At 42.1% G+C, this 22,018-nt stretch overlaps 1 long non-coding RNA gene across 1 annotated transcript; it reads right to left on the bottom strand.

Moving 5' to 3' along the window:
• Positions 1 to 209: 209 nt before the first annotated feature.
• Positions 210 to 20,511, bottom strand: LOC121548983. The gene is made up of 3 exons (XR_005996719.2): positions 20,320 to 20,511; positions 5,664 to 5,770; positions 210 to 853 (listed from the first exon to the last, which is right to left on the bottom strand). It is a non-coding gene; the product is annotated as an uncharacterized LOC121548983 (long non-coding RNA).
• Positions 20,512 to 22,018: the final 1,507 nt, after the last annotated feature.

Raw genomic sequence — 22,018 nt, forward strand, 5'->3', positions numbered from 1 at the left:
GCACAGCCTCCTCCAGTCCTCCCACTGCCATGAGTAAAATAAAGAAGTTACTTGGCAATGTTGCGAGCAGTGGGGAGTTTTCCAATCGCAGCTGTAAGAGAGAAAGGAGACTTTGGAAATAAAACCAGACAGACCTAAGTACCTTAATTGGTCACAGTGGGCCTTGAGGAGAAAGACATAAGAGAAAACAAAAGCAAAGCATGATCAAATCAATGAAAAAAAGTAATACACTTTTAATTTTATGTCGAGGTTCCAGACATTAAAAGTGCAGGTCTGCCAAGGAATGGTAATTACAAGCTTATGTATTTTGTAGCTCTTTATGCTCCATTTCACTACACATTCTTAAGAACACATTTGGCTATACTGTAACCCTCTCCTTCATAAAGGAATCATGAACAAACATAGACAGCTTATGTGTATCTTCACACCTGCTTTCACCCTATAAAACATACATATATTCCACACTATAAAAATGAAAACATCTAAATAAAACAACACCCTAACCTCCTAGTTCAGGAGTCAGGACTCATTTAACAAACTACAGATCATTATTTTCTTGCTAAAATATTCAGCCATGGTTTGATTAAGCATCTCAGTGTTAAAAGGTGAGGAAGTAAACCAACGAAAAGAACTGCTTCCAAGGACCATGTTGAGTTGTTGGGCATTAATGGGTCCACAAGTTTTTATTTCATGCCACATGCTTCAGCTACAGTATGTTGTTCCAATTATTTCCTCTTTCATTCATCCTGGTAGTCGGTGTATTCTTCTTAATGGATGTTTTCTTCTGTCTCTGATGTGACTGTAGGTAGTGTAAATGAGTCCGGAAGGCCAGGCAGCAGTTGGCAGACTGGGCCTGAAAAACATGTGTGGTCAGGTGCTGAGGTGCAGATATGTTGGCATTTACAGCAAGACAAGGCAGTCCAGAGGCCACCACCAGAGATGTTTGCCTATGAAGCACCATTTTGCTTATTAGCCTATCCCTTTGCCTTGCCTATAGAGTCTGGGGCAGGGGGAGAAGGAACATTGTGGATTTGCTTTTTGATTTCAGGCAAAGAAAACAAGATGTGTGAATGTGTGAAAGACTAAAAAGTTTTGCTCTCTGTGCTTGTGTGTGCGTGCAAATTGTGCTCCCCCCCAAAATAAGTATATTATGCACAAGTGATTTGCCGGTATTCACAGGGCGTCTGCACTCAGCGGATTGCACAGTATGTTTTTGCAGGTGCGGGGCATTTTGAGTGGGACTGCCCATAGGTGGTATTTCCTCCTTTTACGGGAACTGTGCAGTTCAAGGTCCACCCAAGAGCTCGCTATACTGCAATTATGACAGACAGGCAGTAGCAGAGCTTTGCTCAGGGAGGGAGGTTTACAATGGGGTCAACACTGAGATATGAGATTACAAAGCATTACCCTGGCGGAGACCCTTAAAAACATCTAGCTTAGCTCTCCACACCCTCTAACACATCATATACATCAAAGACTAGCTTGTGTGAGCTAATTCGTCCAATACAGTGTAATGTATGCCAATCATGCTGTGTGTAAAAACCAAAAGAGACCACTCCTCGAATTATCGCAAAAGATGGCAAGCGAGAGAGAGAGAAAAATAAACGGCTAGTTCTATGTGAGGGGGTGAATCTAAACTTAGCTATTTTTAAAATATACTAACCCTGGCTCTTGGGAGCCAGCCAGGATCTGGCTCTCTTTGCAACAGTATGTTCTGAATAAAAAAGTCCACACAGGACACATCTCCTGTCTGCTGGCCTGGCTCTGGCTCCTTGTTCTTGAAGAAAACAAGAGGGGGCATGACAGGCACAAGGGAGGGCCTGTTCAGCAGAGAAGCATACTACTGCAGACTTTTGTTTGTGCACTGCAGAATACCTTGGGGTGTTTGTTGCCTTTAGTATTGTGCACCTGTTGCTTCCAAAAGAAAAAGACACACAGACAGAACTATCCTAGCTTCCACATTTGGTTCATTGACAGTTGTGAGAACATGTGTTTTTGGTTTCCCATTGATTCTGGGAACGAAGCCTTACGTTGACTGACCGGTACAACTGAACGTTTTTTAAACGTTCTGAAAACGGAAGGGAAAATGTTGCCTATTCTGAGAATGTTCATTTTGAGGTTGCAGGGAGGTTCTGAGAATGTTTTACTATGCTTGAAAGTTTTTCTGGGAGCAATGATTTTTTTTAGTAGTTTTTTAGAAGTTTCATTGTTTCGGTTCTGACAATCAGCTAAATGTTAGCTTGGTCTTTGATCTGTTTGTGCTATATAGCCAACTCCAATGTATAGCCAAGCCAACTGCTATGGTAACTATCATACAGTGCATTCGGAATGTATTCAGACCCCTTGACCTTTTCCATGTTTTGTTATGTTACAGCCTTATTCTAAAATGGATTAAGTAAATCTACACAAATTACCCCATAATGACAAAGCAAAAACAGTTTTTTTGAAATTTTGCAAATGTATTACAAATGAAAAACGGAAATATCACATTAAGTATTCAGACTCTTTACTCAGTACTTTGCTGAAGCACCTTTGGCAGCGATTACAGCCTCGAGTTGTCTATGGGTATGACGCTACAAGCTTGGCACACCTGTATTTGGGGAGTTTCTCCCATTCTTCTCTGCAGATCCTCTCAAGCACTGTCAGGTTGGATGGGGAGCGTCGCTGCACAGCTATGTTCAGGTCTCTCCAGAGATGTTCGATCGGGTTCAAGTCCGGGCTCTGGCTGGGCCACTCAAGGACATTCAGAGACTTGTCTCGAAGCCACTCCTGCGTTATCTTGGCAGGGTGCTTAGGGTCATTGTCCTGTTGGAAGGTGAAAATTCGCCCCAGTCTGAGGTCCTGAGCGCTTTGGAGCAGGTTTTCATCAAGGATCTCTCTGTACATTGCTCCGTTCACCTTTCCCTCGATCCTGACTAGTCTCCCAGTCCCTGCCGCTGAAAAACATCCCCACAGCATGATGCTGCCACCGTAGGGATGGTGCCAGGTTTCCTCGAGACGTGACACTTGGAATTCAGGCCAAAGAGTTCAATCTTGGTTTCATCAGCCCAGAGAATCTTGTTTCTCATGGTCTGAGAGTCTTTAGGTGCCTTTTGTCAAACTCCAAGCGGGATGTCATGTGCCTTTTACTGAGGAGTGGCTTCCGTCTGGCCACTCTACCATAAAGGCCTGATTGGTGGAGTGCTGCAAAGATGGTTGTCCTTCTGGAAGGTTCTCCCATCTCCACAGAGGAACTCTGGAGCTCTGTCAGAGTGACCATCGTGTTCTTGGTCACCTCCCTGACCAAGGCCCTTCTCCCCCGATTGCTCAGTTTGGCCAGGCGGCCAGCTCTAGAAAGAGTCTTGGTGGTTCCAAACTTCTTCCAATCAAGAATGATGGAGGCCACTGTGTTCTTGGGGATCTTCAACGCTGCATAATTTCTTTGGTACTCTTCCCCAGATCTGTGCCTCGACACAATCCTGTCTCAGAGCTTGGTTTTTGCGCTGACATGCACTGTCAGCTGTGGGACCTTATATAGACAGGTGTGTGCCTTTTCAAATTATTTCCAATCAATTGAATTTACCACAGGTGGACTCCAATCAAGTTGTAGAAACATCTCAAGGATGATCAATGTAAACAGGATGCACCTGAGCTCAATTTCGAGTCTCATAGCAAAGGTTCTATATTCTAAAAGTGGTGCATGAATATGTACAATGCCTTGCAAAAGTATTCATCCCCCTTGGCGTTTTTCCTATTTTGTTGCCTGTAATTTAAATGGATTTTTATTTGGATTTCATGTAATGGACATACACAAAATAGTCCAAATTGGTGAAGTGAAAATAAAAAAATAACTTGTTTCAAGAAATTCTAAAAAATAAATAATGGAAAAGTGGTGCGTGAATATGTATTCACCCCTTTGCTATGAAGCCCCTAAATAAGATATGGTGCAACCAATTACCTTTAATTAGTTAAATAAAGTCCACCTGTGTGCAATCTAAGTGTCACATCTCAGTATATGTACACCTGTTCTGAAAGGCCCCAGAGTCTGCAACACCACTAAGCAAGGGGCACCACCAAGCAAGCGGCACCATGAAGACCAAGGAGCTCTCCAAACAGGTCAGGGACAAAGTTGTGGAGAAGTACAGATCAGGGTTGGGTTATAAAACAATATATGAAACTTTGAACATCCCACGGAGCACCATTAAATCACTCCACAGAGCTGGGCTTTACGGAAGAGTGGCCAGAAAAAAGCCATTGCTTAAAGAAAAAAATAAGCAAACACGTTTGGTGTTCACCAAAAGGCATGTGGAAGATTCCCCAAACATATTGTTATGATGAGTTTCTCTGGCATCAAGTAATTCAGTATGCAATAAGATAGTTAAACACTTAGATGGAGAGTTGATACAATGTATTTAATATACAGTACCGGATTCAGCATAACGAACGGCACGTGAGTTGCCCCTCGTTATCTGAATGACATACATAGAAAATCTCTCAGTTTATATACTGTTAGGCAAGCTAATTCTATCCAACAGTTGCCAACCATTATTGAGTGTCACTCCTAACCACAATAGTATCACCCTATATGGTATCATTTTGCCGCCTAGTCAGGAGATTCCATCACATACTTATTCTAAGATTAGCACCAGTGGCCTCCCATCCTTCCTGACACGCATACTAAATACAGGGAAATTCTTGAGGGAAACCTGTTTCAGTCTTCCAGAGATTTGAGACTGGGACGGAGGTTCACCTTCCAGCAGGACAATGACCCTAAGCATACTGCTAAAGAAACACTTGAGGGGTTTAAGGGGAAACATTTATATGTCTTGGAATGGCTAAGGCAAAGCCCAGACCTCAATCCAATTCAGAATCTGTGGTATGACTTAAAGATTGCTGTACACCAGCGGAACCCATCCAACTTGAAGGAGCTGGAGCAGTTTTGCCTTGAAGAATCGGCAAAAATCCCGGTGGCTAGATGTGCAAAGCTTATAGAGACATACCCCAAGAGACTTGCAGCTGTAATTGCTGCAAAAGGTGGCTCTACAAAGTATTGACTTTGGGGGGTTGAATAGTTATGCACGCTCAAGTTTTCAGTTTTTTTGTCTTATTTCTTGTTTGTTTCACATATATAAATATTTTGCATCTTCAAAGTAGTAGGCATGTTGTGTAAATCAAATGATACACATTTTAATTCCAGGTTGTAAGGCAACAAAATAGGAAAAATGCCATAGGGGGGTGAATACTTTCTCAAGCCAGAGTAAGTAAGGTATTTCTGTTTTTTATTTTTTATAAATGTGCAAAAAAATCTTAAAACCTCTTTTCGCTTCGTCATTATGGGGTATTGTGTGTAGAATGATGAGGAAAACATTTATTTAATCAATTTTAGAATAAGGCTGTAACGTTACAAAATGTGGAAAAAGTCAAGGGGTCTGAATACTTTCCGAATGCACTGTACATTAAAAGTTAGCAAGACAGCATAAACAGATCTGGGACCAGGGTTTAGCATTTCTACAACCTGCACCAACAACTTGTTATGTACAGCAGCCACCAGCAGCAATCTAAGAGGGTTAGGGGGGGAACCAGTTCAGCTGCTTCTCTGCCAGTCGATGTTCACCTGTATGTGCTGTCTCTGTGTGTGTGTGTGTGTGTGTGTGTGTGTGTGTATATGTGTTTGTGTCTCATACTCTTTGTCCTAGTCTTCACCAAGTAGCTTTTCATCAAAGCATCTTCCTCCAAGAAGTCCATGACCTCATGGTCCTTCTCATCCTGCAGGCCTTCGTCAGCGATGACCCTTTAGCACATAAGAAACGGGATCATGAATGGACGGGAATTCGTTACATTTTATAAACCAAAGGTTTCTACTCTAACATTTGAGAAAACGTAACGTAATTTCATATCTGATAGTCCATAACTGAAATAATATAATAATGTATGCCTGTAGCAAAGTCAAACCAGCTAGACCTCCACCCTGAGCTTTCATAAGTCATATGATCTATCATAAGAGTTATACATTCATTCTTGCATGCAACAGCCAGAAGGCTTACTATTTTTTAGGAATTATATCACAGATAAACATACAGCTAATGAGTTATCTAGCTAGCTAATAATAATAATAGCTACCCTCTCTCTTGTTCCAGCTGGCTAGTAGCTACAAATCCAATCACAAGTCAGTTCATTTTTGCACTAATACCTAATGACAATTACTCTTCAGATTGTCAATTTGAGCATTTTATTTTGTACAGTCATCAAAGAAAACATGAACATAAAAAAGACAAGACACAAGCTAAATCAAGTAGGCTACCGTTGGTCCGTTTTTGGGTGACTGACTCTGACTGCAGCTTGAACAACAATCAACAGGCTAAATACCATTAGTTAGCTTGCAGACTTTGGTAGCTAGCAATTTAGCTAACATTAACTGAGGAGACACTATATTGGCCTGGAAATACGATGACATTGCTAAAGTAAGCAAGTCATTAGTAGGAAACAACTTTGCCATCATTATTATGTCGTCAAATTTACTTTAGAGATATGTTAATTGCCATAGCTAGAAAATGTAGTCAAAAATGTCTAGTTAGGAATGCTAATGTTAGTTAGTTCAAATCCGGTCCTGTACCTCAATGTTAGCTAGCTAGCTAAAGTTATACGCCATCTAAAGTCAAACTGACAACATGACAAAAGGTTTTCCTACTAATGAAATGTAATCATTTTTCCAAGTCACTATAATGCACATTAAACAAAATCTTCATCAGCACATGACGGCTCAGAGAATGCCATTGAGTAACAAGTAGAACCAAAGATATTTATAACTAACCTGTTAGTTAATCTGTGTCATTTACAGCGGGAGCAAATTAAGCATAGTGGGCATAACAAGCAAGGAGGTGGGCAAAGCCAAGCAAGAGCTAGTGAGATCCTATTGGCTTGTTGTAGGATGTATTTGTATATTTCTGTTAGGAAACGCCTCCTCTGTGAAGTATGCGTGGTCACAAACTCAATTCAGATGTTTCATCGATGAGAAAATTAGCAGAATGACAGTTGATTATGAAAAATAAATCAATGCCAAATCAAACAAAGTGATTGTGTGGATGGAATACAGTGCAAAGGCAGCCATACTGCACAATCTCTGTTGCTTTTGGGCGGGACCAGCACCAAAACTAGGAAGGAATATGTAAATAAACAATTAACATTCATTGGTCTATTAGAATCAGATTGCCGGGTGACGTCATGTGGCAGACAAAAATTACATCCCACCCGAACAGGCTGAAATTCCAGGTGTTTTTTTTTAACAGCTCTTACACAAAAAGTGCATTATCAACATTTTCACATTTTCAGAGAGTTATTTTGACCTCATAGTGTGGAAATATTGTTAAAAACACAGGAAAAAACTGTTTTTCTGAACTATTTGAGAACATTCCCAATGTCAAACCAGTTGGAGAACGTTCCTAGAACATATATATATATATATATATATATATATATATATATATATATATATATATATATATATATATATATATTATGTAACCGTGTTTGAACTTTTAGGAAACGTTCTGTTAAAGTAATGAAATACCAAGAAAAGTACTTTTTTTTGTCAAGTTCCTTAAATGTGCTGAGAATGTTCCAAAGCCAAGCAACTATTCTGCACCCTTCCTAGAATGTTGTGGGAAGGTTGTATGCAAAATAACCATAGGACAACCACACTCTCACCAAGCTCTAAGAAACATATGGTTCTCAGAACATTATGCGCTAGCTGGGATATGCCTGCTTTCCAATAGCACTATTAAGAATGTAATATTTTGTTTTCTCGACATGGGTTGCATGTAAAGAAGGTTGACAAAAATGACAACGTGAGGGTAAACAAATGAAACTGATAGTTTTAAGGAGGTTGTGTATGATAAGTTATGGACAGAGCAATAGAGCAAGGTGATGTTGATTAGACTAACGGTTCTCTAGTGAGGGAACACAATAATGACCTCTGACCTTTATTGCATTAAGAATACAATTCCTTATGCCTGTCTTGATGTTCAAAGCAGGTGGCAGGTTTACCATTATAATTTAAATATGTAGGTCATAGCAATGTGGCTCAGTCTTACTCAATGTGTGAGGCGATTCAGTGGTCAGCGGCAGCATTTGGATCAGAGCCCCCACCTGCCTGTTATGCGTGGCCTCTCTCTCTTGCATAATGTACAGCCCCTTCTGATATTGCACACTCTAATGATGCTTATCTCCCTGGCAGCTGTTGCATTAGAGATGAACTTAATCAACAGAAGTAAACTACAAGGGCTGCTGTTGCAGGTTATTTCACTATTAGCTACTGTACATCATAATCGATACAGTACACTCTTAGAAAAATGGTGCTATCAAGAACCTAAAAGGGTTCTTTGGCTGTCCCCAAAGGAGAACCCTTTGAATAACCTTTTTTGGTTCCAGGTAGAACCCCTTTGGTTTCCATATAAGGACCCTTTCCACAGAGGGTTCTACATGGAACCCAAAAGGGTTCTACGTGGAACCAAAAAGGATTCTCCCTGGAACCAAAAAGGGTTCTCCTATGTGGACAGCCGAAGAACCCTTTTCGAACCCTTTTTTCTAAGAGTGCATGTACAACTTGTGTATGAGGCTAATAGTACAAAATCAAATAACAATGTCCATAATACCACCTTTCTACATCCTGATTGTGGTGAACAGCCTGTCCTTGGCAGAGAGGAACACCACTGACTGTACGCCCACACCCTGTGTGTTTGGGTTGCCCTGCTTTACAGGGCTGTCTTTCTGTCTGCCTTGCTCGCGGCCCGGGCCCTACATCATTTTGGGTCAGTCTGTGTGTGGCATGATGACGCAAAGGAGATTTGGTCTCCACACTGCCAGCTAGCGCAGGGAGACAAGTGTTTCTGCGCAAAGAGTGAGTGTGTGTGTGTGTGTCTGAGTGAGTGTCTGTGTGTGGCTGCGAGGGTGTGTGAATGTGGGGCTGCGAGGGTATGTATGTGTGGGTTTTGACGTAGGCCCCTGTGGTCTGCGGAAATGAGACTGCAAGGACCATCCAGGAGATGTGCTTCTAAATGAAGACCGTGGAAGATAAAAATATGAGAGAAAACAAAGAGAAGGGGCTGTTACATCAATAAGGAGCATAAATCCATTTTACATCATCCTCTCCAAATGTATTATTGGTTCCCGGGGGGCCTGCTCTATGTTATCCTATTATTGACTATGTTCTATAGCAGCCTATGAGCACCAAGCAACAGGTACTGTAAACAAAGCACGGAGGTCTCAAAGCATGGAGGTAGTAGTGTCTCGCCCTCCCATGCCAGCCACACACATTCACGATCTTCAGTAAAAACAGCATTCATGATGAGCACCCTGCATGGAGCCATCCTGCGGACCTCACTGAAGAGTGTCTTGGATACCAAACAAGCCTGACTAGTTATAAATATAGTTCAGAGTTGTATGGCCCTTTTGTAAGACCAGCTCTCTGGAGCAGCTGTGGCCAGAATAATGGTAGCCTAGCATCTATATTGGACAGTATCAGAAGTAGATTAAGACGCTTCTTTAAACATCTGTGATGTCATGGAGTGGGTATTCTGATGAGATCATTAGGGTCAGGCGGAAATCACCCTGCATATGTTGCATTTTATAGTTGTGATTTATGTGGTGTGTCATACACCAAAATGAATGACAAGACATAAAGACTCAGTTGTAACAGCCCCCTGACCACGTCATAAGCATACTGTTTTTCTATCGGATTGCACAATAGATTGTGGGGTAGAATGTGCATTGGTCTCTCTCTAATCTCTCGATGCTTTCGACTATGAACACAAAACTAAACAAAATAGACTACTCCAAAAACGTTTTCAAGATTTTTCAAGGAAAAAAGCAATGCACTGTAAAGTCTGTGATGGAAAAAGTATTGTAAAGGCCAGAGTCTAGACCAAAACTCGAGAGAGAGAGAGAGAGAGAGAGAGAGAGAGAGAGAGAGAGAGAGAGAGAGAGAGAGAGAGAAGAGAGAGAGAGATCTCTGTCCGACAAACTATCAGGTAAAGTCTTTTTTATTTATTTGTAATCTAACTATTTAGTTATAGAAACGTGATACCATCAATGCAAGCTGTAAAATGACTCCCAACTTAGAACACAGTAACCTTAGTAATGTAGCTAGCTTGCTAGCTTGCTAGTTTGCTAGTTTGCTAGCTAGTTACAACAAGTAGATATGTTTCTAGCTAGCAGGAGTAGATAGCTTTATCACTAGCTAGCATGTCATTCCAGGACAAGGAGCGTTTTAGCTATCAATTTATTGTGATAATTTAAGACTACAAAAGTAGTGAAAATATAATACAGTCATCAAGGCAGGACCCACTAATTTCATTCATACTGACAAATAATACATTATCCCTGTCAATTGTTGGAGTAGGATGATTGCAGAGCACACTGCCTCAGACTGTCAGGATGTTCATTTTCTAGATCACAAACTACATTCCTTTGCTGTGATGATTTATTTGATTCATTCTTGTCTCTCACTTTTGTCTCAGATTATCTCTTCAGCTCTCCTGTGTCCTGCTCCAAGAGATCAACCAAGTGATATTCAGCAAGCATGGGCTGATTCACTCACCTGTGAGACCCATTCTACTGCAGTTTGAACTAGCCCTGCCGTCACTATTTAGACATTGAGACGACATATGCATTTACCTGTTGTCGTTTTTATTTGTGGATTTTGTCTTACACAGTCTAGTGCATTTTAGAGTTGAAGAACACCCACTACAGATACACATGCTTGTTTGAGCATCTTTATTCATTGTTGTCTCTCACTTTTGTCTCCCATGATCTATTCACCAAGTCCTGCAGTTTGAACTAGCCCTGCTGTCACTATTTACAGTGCCTTCAGAAGTATTCATACACCTTGATTTATTCCACATTTTGTTGTGTTACAGCCGGAATTCAAAATGGATTAAATATACTTATTTTTTTCACAATACCCCATAATGACATTTTAGCAAATAAATATCACATTTACATAAGTATTCACACCCCTGCGTCAATACTTTGTAGAAGTGCCTTTGGCGGCGATTACAGCTTTGAATCGTCTTGGTTATGTCTGTATCAGCTTTGCACATCTCGATTTGGGGATTTTCTCCCATTCTTCCTCGCAGATTTTCTCAAGCTCTGTTACGTTAGATGGGGAGTGGCGGTGAAGAACAATTTTCAAATCTTTCCACATATTTTCAATGGGATTCAAGTCTAGGCATTTCTAAAAAAAAAAAATTCACTTTGTCATTATGGGGTACTGTGTGTAGATGGCTGAGAGAAAAAGTATATTTAATCAATTTTGAATTCAGGCTGTAACACAACAAAATGTGGAATAAGTCAAGGGGTACGAAAACTTTCTGAAGGTACTGTACACATTGAGACGACATATGCATTTGCCTGTTGTCTTTTCTTTGTGGGGTTTGTCTTACACAGTTTAGTGCATTTTAGAGTTGAAGAACACCAACTACAGACACACATGCTTGTTTGAGCATCTCGAAGACTAAATTCAATGTAGAATCCATCTCGAAGACTAAATTCAATGTAGAATCAGTTTAACGTGACAAACAGATCATTTTACTATTGTAACATGCAGTGGGGATAATTCTATTGTCCCCATCAGGAGCCCAGGCTTTTGCCATAGATGGTAGAGTTCTCGTCTCTATACTACACAAGCCTTAGATTGCAATTTGCTAAGGCACTTCTCTCTCTCTACATCGGTCAGCTACATTAGTGACCAGGGTGGGATCCTTTTGATATGCTCCTAGAGAAAAAGGGGAATACTAAAGCATGAGTTGATGACATCAGAGGTCCAGGCTTTTGGCATAGATGGTAAAGCTCTCATCTCTGGACTGCAACATTGTGAGATTGTGTTCTCCACGGCACTTGATATACATTGATTGATAGGTTACACTATATTTAGATACTTCAAATACTGCCTGAGACACCTTTGCTATTTGTCTACTTACACAATAAATGGTGAAACACTATTTGTGATTGTGTTCTTTGTTCGAATGTATATGCATGAAACGTACACTACCATTCAAAAGTTTAGGGTCACTTAGAAATCTCCTTGTTTTCGAAAGAAAATAATTTTTTTGTCCATTAAAATAACATCAAATTGATCAGAAATACAGTGTGGACATTGTTAATGTTGTAAATGGCTATTGTAGCTGGAAACGGCTGATTATTTATGGAATATCTACATAGGCGTACAGAGGCCCATTATCAGCAACCATCAGTCCTGTGTTCCAATGGCATGTTGTGTTTGCTAATCCAAGTTTATCATTTTAAAAGGCTAATTGATCATTAGAAAACCATTTTGCAATTATGTTAGCACAGCTGAAAACTGTTGTGCTGATTAAAGAAGCAATCAAACTGGCCTTCTTGAGACTAGTTGAGTATCTGGAGCATCAGCAATTGTGGGTTCGATTACAGGCTCAAAATGGCCAGAAACAAATAACTTTCTTCTGAAACTCGTCAGTCTATTCTTGTTCTGAGAAATGAAGACTATTCCATGCAAGAAATAACCAAGAAACCGAAGATCTCGTACAATGCTGTGTACTACTCCCTTCACAGAACAGCGCAAACTGGCTCTAACCAGAATAGAAAGAGGAGTGGGAGGCCCCGGTGCACAACTGAGCAAGAGGACAAATACATTAGAGTGTCTAGTTTGAGAAACAGGCACCTCACAGGTCCTCAAATGGCAGCTTCATTAAATAGTACCCGCAAAACACCAGTCTCAACGTCAACAGTGAAGAGGCGACTCTGGGAGGCTGACCTTCTAGGCAGAGTTGCAAAGAAAAAGCCATATCTCAGACTGCCCATCTTAATCTTTTCTTTTTATTGGCCAGTCTGAGATATGGCTTTTTCTTTGCAACTCTGCCTAGAAGGTCAGCATCCCGGAGTCGCCTCTTCACTGTTGACGTTGAGACTGGTGTTTTGCGGGAATAGGCTCGATGAGAATGGGGGCGTGCTCAGACCTCTTTTTTTCCCTGTAGTCCACAATCATCTCCTTTGTCTTGATCACGTTGAGGGAGAGGTTGTTATCCTGGCACCACACGGCCAGGTCTCTGACCTCCTCCCTATAGGCTGTCTCATCTTTGTCGGTGATCAGGCCTACCACTGTTGTGTCGTCTGCAAACTTAATGATGGTGTTGGAGTCGTGCCTGGCCATGCAGTCATGGGTGAACAGGGAGTACAGGAGTGGACTGAGCACGCACCCCTGAGGGGCCCCCGTGTTGAGGATCAGCGTGGCAGATGTGTTGTTACCTACCCTTACCACCTGGGGGCGGCCCGTCAGGAAGTCCAGGATCCAGTTGCAGAGGGAGGTGTTTAGTCCCAGGGTCCTTAGCTTAGTGATGAGCTTTGAGGGCACTATGGTGTTGAACGCTGAGCTGTAGTCAATGAATAGCATTCTCACGTAGGTGTTCCTCTTGTCCAGGTGGGAAAGGGCAGTGTGGAGTGCAATAGAGATGGCATCATCTGTGGATCTGTTGGGGTTGTATGCAAATTGGAGTGGGTCTAGGGTTTCTGGGATAATGGTGTTGATGTGAGCCATGACCAGCCTTTCAAGGCACTTCATGGCTACAGACGTGAGTGCTACGGGTCGGTAGTCATTTAGGCAGGTTATCTTAGTGTTCTTGGGCACAGGGACTATGGTGGTCTGCTTGAAACATGTTGGTATTACAGACTCAGTCAGGGACATGTTGAAAATGTCAGTGAAGACACTTGCCAGTTGGTCAGCGCACGCTCGGAGTACACGTCCTGGTAATCCGTCTGGCCCTGCGGTCTAGTGAATGTTGACCTGCTTAAATGTCTTACTCAAATCGGCTACGGAGAGCGTGATCACATAGTAATCTGGAACAGCTGATGCTCTCATGCATGCTATACAGAAGATAGCCCTATTTGGTAAAAGACCGTCCATATTATGGCAAGAACAGCTCAAATAAGCAAAGAGAAACGACATTCCATCATTACTTTAAGACATGAATGTCAGTCAATCCGGAAAATGTCAAGAACTTTTAAAGTTTCTTCAAGTGCAGTCGCAAAAACCATCAAAAACTGCCTCTCATGAGGACTACCACAGGAAAGGAAGATCCAGTGTTACCTCTGCTGCAGAGGATAAGTTCATTAGAGTTAACTGTACCTCAGATTGCAGCCCAAATAAATTCTTCACAGAGTTCAAGTAACAGACACATCTCAACATCAACTGTTCAGAGGAGAAACACAGGCAATGGACATTCGACCAGTGGAAATCTGTCCTTTGGTCTGAGTCCAAATTTGAGATTTTTGTTTCCAACCGCCATGTCTTTGTGAGATGCAGAGTAGGTGAACGGATGATCTCCACATATGTGGCTCCCACCGTGAAGCATGGAGGAGGAGGTTTGATGGTGTGGGGGTGCTTTGCTGGTGACACTGTCTGTGATTTATTAAAAATTCAAGGCACACTTCACCAGCATGGCTACCACAGCATTCTGCAGCGATACGCCATCCCATCTGGTTTGCGCTTAGTGGGACTATCATTTGTTTTTCAACAGGACAATGACCCAAAACACACCTCCAGGTTGTGTAAGGGCTATTTGACCAAGGAGAGTGATGGAGTGCTGCATCAGATGACCTGACCTCCACAATCACCCGACCTCAACCCATTTGAGATGGTTTGGGATGAGTCGGACCGCAGAGTGAAGGAAAAGCAGCCAACAAGTGCTCAGCGTATGTGGGAACTCCTTCAAGACTGTTGGAAAAGCATTCCTCGTGAAGCTGGTTGAGAGTGCCAATAGTGTGCAAAGCTGTCATCAAGGCAAAGGGTGGCTACTTTGAAGAATCTAAAATCTAAAATCTATTTTGACTTGTTTAACACTTTTTTTGTTACTACATGTGTTATTTCATAGTTGTGATGTCTTCACTATTATTCTACAATGTAGAAAATAGTAAAAATAAAGAAAAACCCTTTAATGAGTAGGTGTGTCCAAACTTTTGACTGGTACTGTATATGCAGCTGTCGTTTTTAAACCTCCATTCTAGCATACATGACACACACACACACACATCTACACGCTTTTATTTGGGTTTCTATGCAAAGTATATGATTGAATGTTTCTTTAAGCCTGCAGCTAGTTACTTGAAATGAGACATATAATCATGCCAAAACATGATTAAAAAATGTAATTCACTGACAGAGAGATAGCTAATGAAACACAAATGGACATTTACAGTAGCTGGCTGGGTTGTCAAACTGTAACATTGGATAGCTTTCAATAAATTGGCTAAATGGTCAATGGAGTTACTCTTCATATGATAAAGACAATTTGTATTACATGCTGCATATTTCAAGTGCACTTGAAAACAGATATTTATCTTATATAGCATTTCGTCAAATTTGCCTGAGCAGACAATGTTGAAATATACTTTTTATGAGAAAATGTACAAGAATTGACGGTGCCAACAAATTCTATAGTCATCACAAGAATGTTTGACTGTCATATACAAAAAATCTGCTCCTCCCTCGACAGGGATCGATCAACTTCACGTTTTTTGGCTTCGGCCCACCACCTATATGTCAACATATCAATCTGACAAAAGCTCTTCAGCCGCTCTGTGGCTCGCACTGACATTTATAATCCCCCAAACGTTGAGTAGCAGGATAAATGGCTGCGCTGCCTGGCCAGTCCAGATACTCTTCTGTTGCCAATGACCCCAGTCGTGAGTGACTCATGACCCCTATGTGCAAACGGACCCTAGGCTGAAGGATATGTTTTCAGCATGATAAATTCCTCCCCTTCGGAAAACGAAACGGTAGACTGGGGAGGATTTGTTTTCTCTCTGTAAAAGTGTGAACTGTTTGTACAGAATGGGATGTTTCAACATTGGGTCAGGGGCTGTGTAGCCCGCTGGTGTTTGCCTGGGGTCAACACTGTCTTTTCCTGCCCCACGTTGTTCACAGGATTAACTGCCCTGCCATAGGGCCAGTTTACATCAGGTCACTCTCAATGGATTGAAAAGAGAAAAACAACCTCTAAAGAGGGCTTTATCCTATATGAAGTGTTTTCTCTTCACACAAATGAGGGTCGAATGCAGCTCATGTGGTGGCCAGAGTCTCACGTGTGCCAGTGATGAAGTCCAGTCTAACTTGGGCCTTGTTTATGACTATGACTGGTATTTCAGGTAATACAGTGTAACACAAGCACAACACAGCCACAGGACTGGGGCCCGGAGATAAGATAAAGAGGAAACGTGCAGCCAGCCAGCCAGTCTCTAATAGCAACACTGCATCAAAACTCAGAGGATGAGCTCACCAAGACATTGCCTCACCTCAGAAGAAGACAAGGTTTGAATTCCTCTGGATGCATTATGGTTTATTTGAGCCAAGCATTACTAGCCCCCTAGTAATCATCCCGGTGCAGTACTGTAAACAGAGCTGTCTTACAGCGCCCTGGGGACAGCTTGTTTACCTCATCTAATTTCTCTACTGTTCCCTCATCATGAACCCAAAGATAATGGCAGTGATGTCATTGTTAGTGTCCATGGAACTGGTACCGCGTTGCACAAGCCAAACAAATGTGAGGAGGAAGCCTCTTATATAAACTTTTGGGATCTCTTCAATATGTTAGCTCTTCTGAAAACTGATGAAGTTCACCTTGTTTACTTTTGAGTGCATGCATATTCCAGCCCTGATGGGCAGTTAATCATTAGACTAGTCTAGCTGGCTGATCATTTAAGAGTGATGTTATTTGATTTGCGAAATGTTCTACTCAAGAAACTGGCAATTTGAGGCCACTTGATAGGGAGCCAAACCTCTTTCAGAGTGTCCAAGCTACCGTATGCACTATGCAGGCTTCCCAACAGAGCTGCTGCATTTAAGAAAAAAACCCAGCAACCTAAAAAGCATATGGGCATAAAGCTATATGACCACATACAGTACATGGCCAATGTATATATGACCACATTGTATATTCTGTACATTCTCAATCGAGCAGAGACAATATTTCCCAATCTAATTTATGAGAGCACCATAAGTAGCTACCTCATGGTGCTCCTTCATTTGGGGTTACTGTTTGCTAATGGTGCTGCTAATGAGCGTCTACAGAGCATTGATCTCTGAAAGGGCCTCTATTGCCCAGGCCTGTAAATGCCCTGGTTGGCAGTGAGTGATCCGCATTAAGCATGTCAGGCGCCGCTAATCATTTTCTCGTGTCCAAGATTTACAGGCTGTGTCTCAAACGGCACCCTATTCCCTATGTAGTGCACTACTTTTTCCCAGGGCCCATAGGGCTCTGATTGAAAGAAGTGCACTATAGGGAATAGGGTGCCATTTGGGACAGAGCCACATTGTTCTGGTCCTGCAGTGTTAGATCAGGGAAACAGAGCATTAAAACCCCTAGCGGGGATAAGTCTGAATTACTCTCGTTAAGCCTCTGTAAGTTAACAGGCATCATTGCTACTTTGGGGGAAAGCTGGAACATTCCATGTGTTATTTAGGCAATGTCTATATGATTGAAAGAGGGGCAGATTATGGTGGAACTTTAAGACGATTTAATAGAAATATAAAAAATAAGAGTTTGAGAAACTGGGCTTATATGCTGTTTTTCATTAGAACATTTGTTGAATCTTAACTCCTGAACTTAAACCTGCAACCCAACACTCTGATGTGCCCACTCTCCAGTTTGAATTCAGCTACCACTGTTTAATTGCATGGCAGGAGCACATCAACAATATAGGGGTACACATAAGCGCTTTACCGAAAGTAGGCCCTATGTCACACGACTGATGAGAAGTAAAATGTTCCCTCATACCTTGAAAATAACCTGTGCTATTTTAAATTCAGTCATGACTTAAAATTTGCTATAATTTACTCTCATCCGTGTGCCAGCCAGTTGGAGGAGAAGTTCATTCGTTCCAATAGCTTCATTTGGAATCTTAAATGAAACATAAACACCACTTACTGATTAAAAAAAGTTCATAAAGTCTCTCATTCCTATTTATACTTGATCCCAGTTCAAACAGGTGAAGTTGGTGTTTGCTTAAAATGTGCACATGTACAAGGGAGCTATATACTCAGTATACCAAACATTAATAACATCCTCTTAATATTGATTGCACACTCCTTTTTGCCCTCAGAACAGCCACAATTCGTCGGGGCATGGACTTTACAAGGTCGAAAGCATTCCACAGGGATGCTGGCCCATGTTGACTCCAATGCTTCCCACAGTTGTGTCAAGTTGGCTGGATGTCCTTTGGGTGGTGGACCATTCTTGATACACACGGGAACTGTTGAGCATGAAAAACCCAGCAGCGTTGCAGTTCTTGACACAAACAGGTGCGCCTGGCACCTACTACTATACCCAGTTTAAAGGCACTTAAATATTTTGTAATATATATAATAATATATGCCATTTAGCAGATGCTTTTATCCAAAGCGACTTACAGTCATGCTTGCATACATTCTACATATGGGTGGCCCTGGGAAATGAACCCACGACCCTGGCGGTGCAAGCACCATGCTCTACCAACTGAGCCATTCACCCTCTGAATGGCACTCATACACGATCAATGTCTCAATTGTCTCAAGGCTTAAAAATCCTTCTTTAACCTGTCTCCTCCCCTTCATCTACACTGATTGAAGTGGATTTAGCAAGTGACATCAATAAGGGATCATAGCTTTCACCTGGATTCACCTGGTCAGTCTATGTCATGGAAAGAGCAGGTGTTCTTAATGTTTTGTGTGGTCAATGTATATTAATGCAAACATACATGCAATCTACACATACAGTATATACCTAAAGTGAACTATATTGAAACATTGTAAGGAAAACAAACAACTTGTGCTTTCCTCATAAAAAACAGCCCAAATTCCTGCGAGTTCCACCATACCGCATGGTTGCCGGGCAGTTACAAAGAGATCCTGTGTTATGGCAAATGTGGAAAGAAGGCCTAGTATGAATTCCAGCCGACAGAAGAAGGCCTCTCTCTTCCCTGGGTCTGGGAGGGTGTTTTCGTAAGCTACTTTAGAATGTTTGTGCAATTGCTTTTGACCACTTGATTAAAAATATATTTTGATGATGTGGGGCTATGTCCTGCAGAGGGTCAGCTCAAACTGGTTTGAGAAGAGCAACAACCTATTGGTGAATGAACATACCTGTTGTAAATAGTTTTGGGTTACAGTAGGTTGAAGTCCTAGTGTCGGTAACTGACGTTTTTTTATCCCTCCACAGCTAGGTTGTAAAATAACCAAATCCAGTGGAAATCTAACATTGATCACCTCTGCCACTATAATAGTACAGAATATCCCCTCAAACCACACAGGTGGAAAAACTCAAGAACGTCTGCGTATCTCAGTGAGTGTGACATGACGAAAGTAACGGTGGCCTGTGAACAAATAGAGGGTGTACAACCAGGGGGATGTTTTGTGGGTCTCATTTTGACAGCTGCAGCCGTGGTGTTTACAGTCGGCTAGGTGCTACGGATGTGCACTAGATGGGAGGACGCACTGGAACTCTCTTCCCTTCCTCATCCGCCCAGACCAGACACCATGGCCTGACCCCTGGCCTCTCACTCATCCAACATACCCACCCCTGTCCCACCCCACCCCTGTCCCACCCCACCCCTATCCCACCCACCCCTGTAGGTTTGCATTCATGGTGCAGTCAGGAATGGTCTGGGATCTGCTTAATGTACAAGCAATGTACCCACAGTCCTGCTTTATAGCTTTATAAAGGGGCCCACGTAATCTTAAATCTTATTGTCACAATTAAATGTTTTATCACTCCTGTATTTCAGGGTCTCTCTCTGGTTGCAGTGGAAATGATTTGTGAGACCAACCTTGTGTGGTTGCTCAATAGTGGTTCCTGTACAACCGAAGTACAGGGTCAAGGGTGAAGTTTCCAATTATACGACGATCAATGTTTTCCCTTCCTTACTGTACCGTGTAATTACAACAACAAACACAGTCTGTCGTCACGGTAACAGACTCAGGCCATGTAGATAACTCGTAATAGTCTAGTTCATTTTCTTTGGCAACGTCGGTTGAGAACGTACTGGGGAGGAGTGCTGAACTACAACCGTCTGTTTATGAGACCTTCGCCTCACCGTGTTTTCACCATCCTGTATACCACTGGCATCCTGTGGCATTTGTGTGGTCTCAACCACATTTTAGCCACATCCAACCTTTATAGGAGGAAGTAGGAACATGGGACTCTACTCAAGAGTGCACCTTGTCCTGCAAATATGAATTTCAAATACACATCTAACCCTAACTCAACTAAAGCAGTTCACTTTTCAATGTCGCTAACGGAAGGGGAAAACACAGCTGCCAACGGTGTACAGAGTACTCACCCAGGCTGGTCCTGGGTAGGGAGTAGAGAGGAAAGCTGTTGTTGCAGATCGTGACAGGACACAATGTAGCCATGTTGTGCGCAACTGGCAGATCAAATGTTTCTGGTTTTTCACAGACTACAGTGGAATGTGGTCAACCTTGCTGTGCACTTTTGATCATGGTGGACATGGAAAATGCTCTGGACAGTGAGTGGCTGGCTGCCTGGCTGTTGTTTGTGTCCTGTGATGACTGGAGGCCCATAGTACTCATTGAATATTTAACTGCCTCTCTGCTGTTCACGTGTATCAAAATACCACTGGTCCTGTGCAAACATTTGTCTGTGTATTTTAGAAAACAAATATGCGTCCCTGTCATGCATTAGAAGGCAATATGGGGTATGTCGGGGAATGTTTTCTGTCCTAATGCTCTCCAGCGTTTCATTACCGCCAATTGCACCGTGATGGCTGTCAGGCCAGGCGTGCAATTGACGTGAAACAAATATATTAGCCCAAAACCGCACCCGCCAAATGAAATATTCTGTCCGATTTTGAGAGCAGACCAACAACTTCAAAGACTGCCTGGGAGAGTGACTTCAGTTGAAAAACACCAGGGCCATATTTAACTATTGGCCAACAGCCACAAATCGCTAGAAGACGTTGCAAAACATCAATATTTACTGGTATACCGAAGCCTTCCTATAAAGTGGTTTTATGTTAAAACTTGCCAGTTGCACAGAGAGATCTCATCTTTATTTATTACGTTTTTTCAAATATGCCTTCTCAGAGCAGCCATCGCAGTGCACACTTTCATAGCAAATACAACATTCCTTGGTACATAGATCTAGTACAGCATGAACAACAGACCAGCTCCAAAGTAAAGTTTACATTCCTTTGGGAGTTCGATGAATCTGTCGGAATGTGTTCTTGCGAGGCTCTATTTTCATGGGGCCATGGGTATTACCAGTGGGAGCCACTTTTTTGGGCAGAGCAGGAATGTACGATGCCAACACAGTTGTAGCTGCTGGTCTGCAGCTATTTCCTCCCGCTTGTGAAAAGGTAAATAAAGAGATATATTTCCCGTGGGCTTTAGCAAGGCCTAAAAATACTGTCAGCATAACACACTCAGGTCATCTGGCTTAGGAATGGAGATTATTTTCTATTGGAATATACAATAAATCACCTGGCTATTTCCCTATGCTCATCAATTGAAAGTGAGATATATGATGGAAGTGAATATAACTCAGTTTAGACATGGAGTATTTTTGTTACTCACGTGTGGTACTCAACCAGAACCCTCTATTTACAAGGGGATAATCGCAATTGCACACTCCTTGCGTCCTCTCTACTCTCTCTTGCCTCCTCAAAAACCATTGGAGAAGGTCAGAGGGGAGGGACCTCTGGCTTTCTCATCCAATGGGTTTTGTGAAGGAGAAAGGAGAAAGGCGCGAGGAGTATGTAATTGAGATACTCCCAAGGAGACCCCTCTCTGGGCCCTGGGCCTGGATCCTTAGCCTTACCCAGCTCAACCAAGAGACTGGTGGTTGGTTAAACCAGCTCCCTCTTTCTTCCCATTGGCCAGTTATTGGTGTGGCTTGTATCCTATCAGCCAACCCAAATATAAAACCCTCTGGCTATGGAAAAGACCATGCCCATTGTGTGTTACATCTCTTGTCTTTGAGTTAAGGGCAGCTGTGTATCAAAAATAGGTTTGCTAAGTTTA

The sequence above is a fragment of the Coregonus clupeaformis genome, chromosome 33 (assembly GCF_020615455.1).
Source record: "Coregonus clupeaformis isolate EN_2021a chromosome 33, ASM2061545v1, whole genome shotgun sequence".
In the NCBI taxonomy this organism is placed as follows: domain Eukaryota; kingdom Metazoa; phylum Chordata; class Actinopteri; order Salmoniformes; family Salmonidae; genus Coregonus; species Coregonus clupeaformis.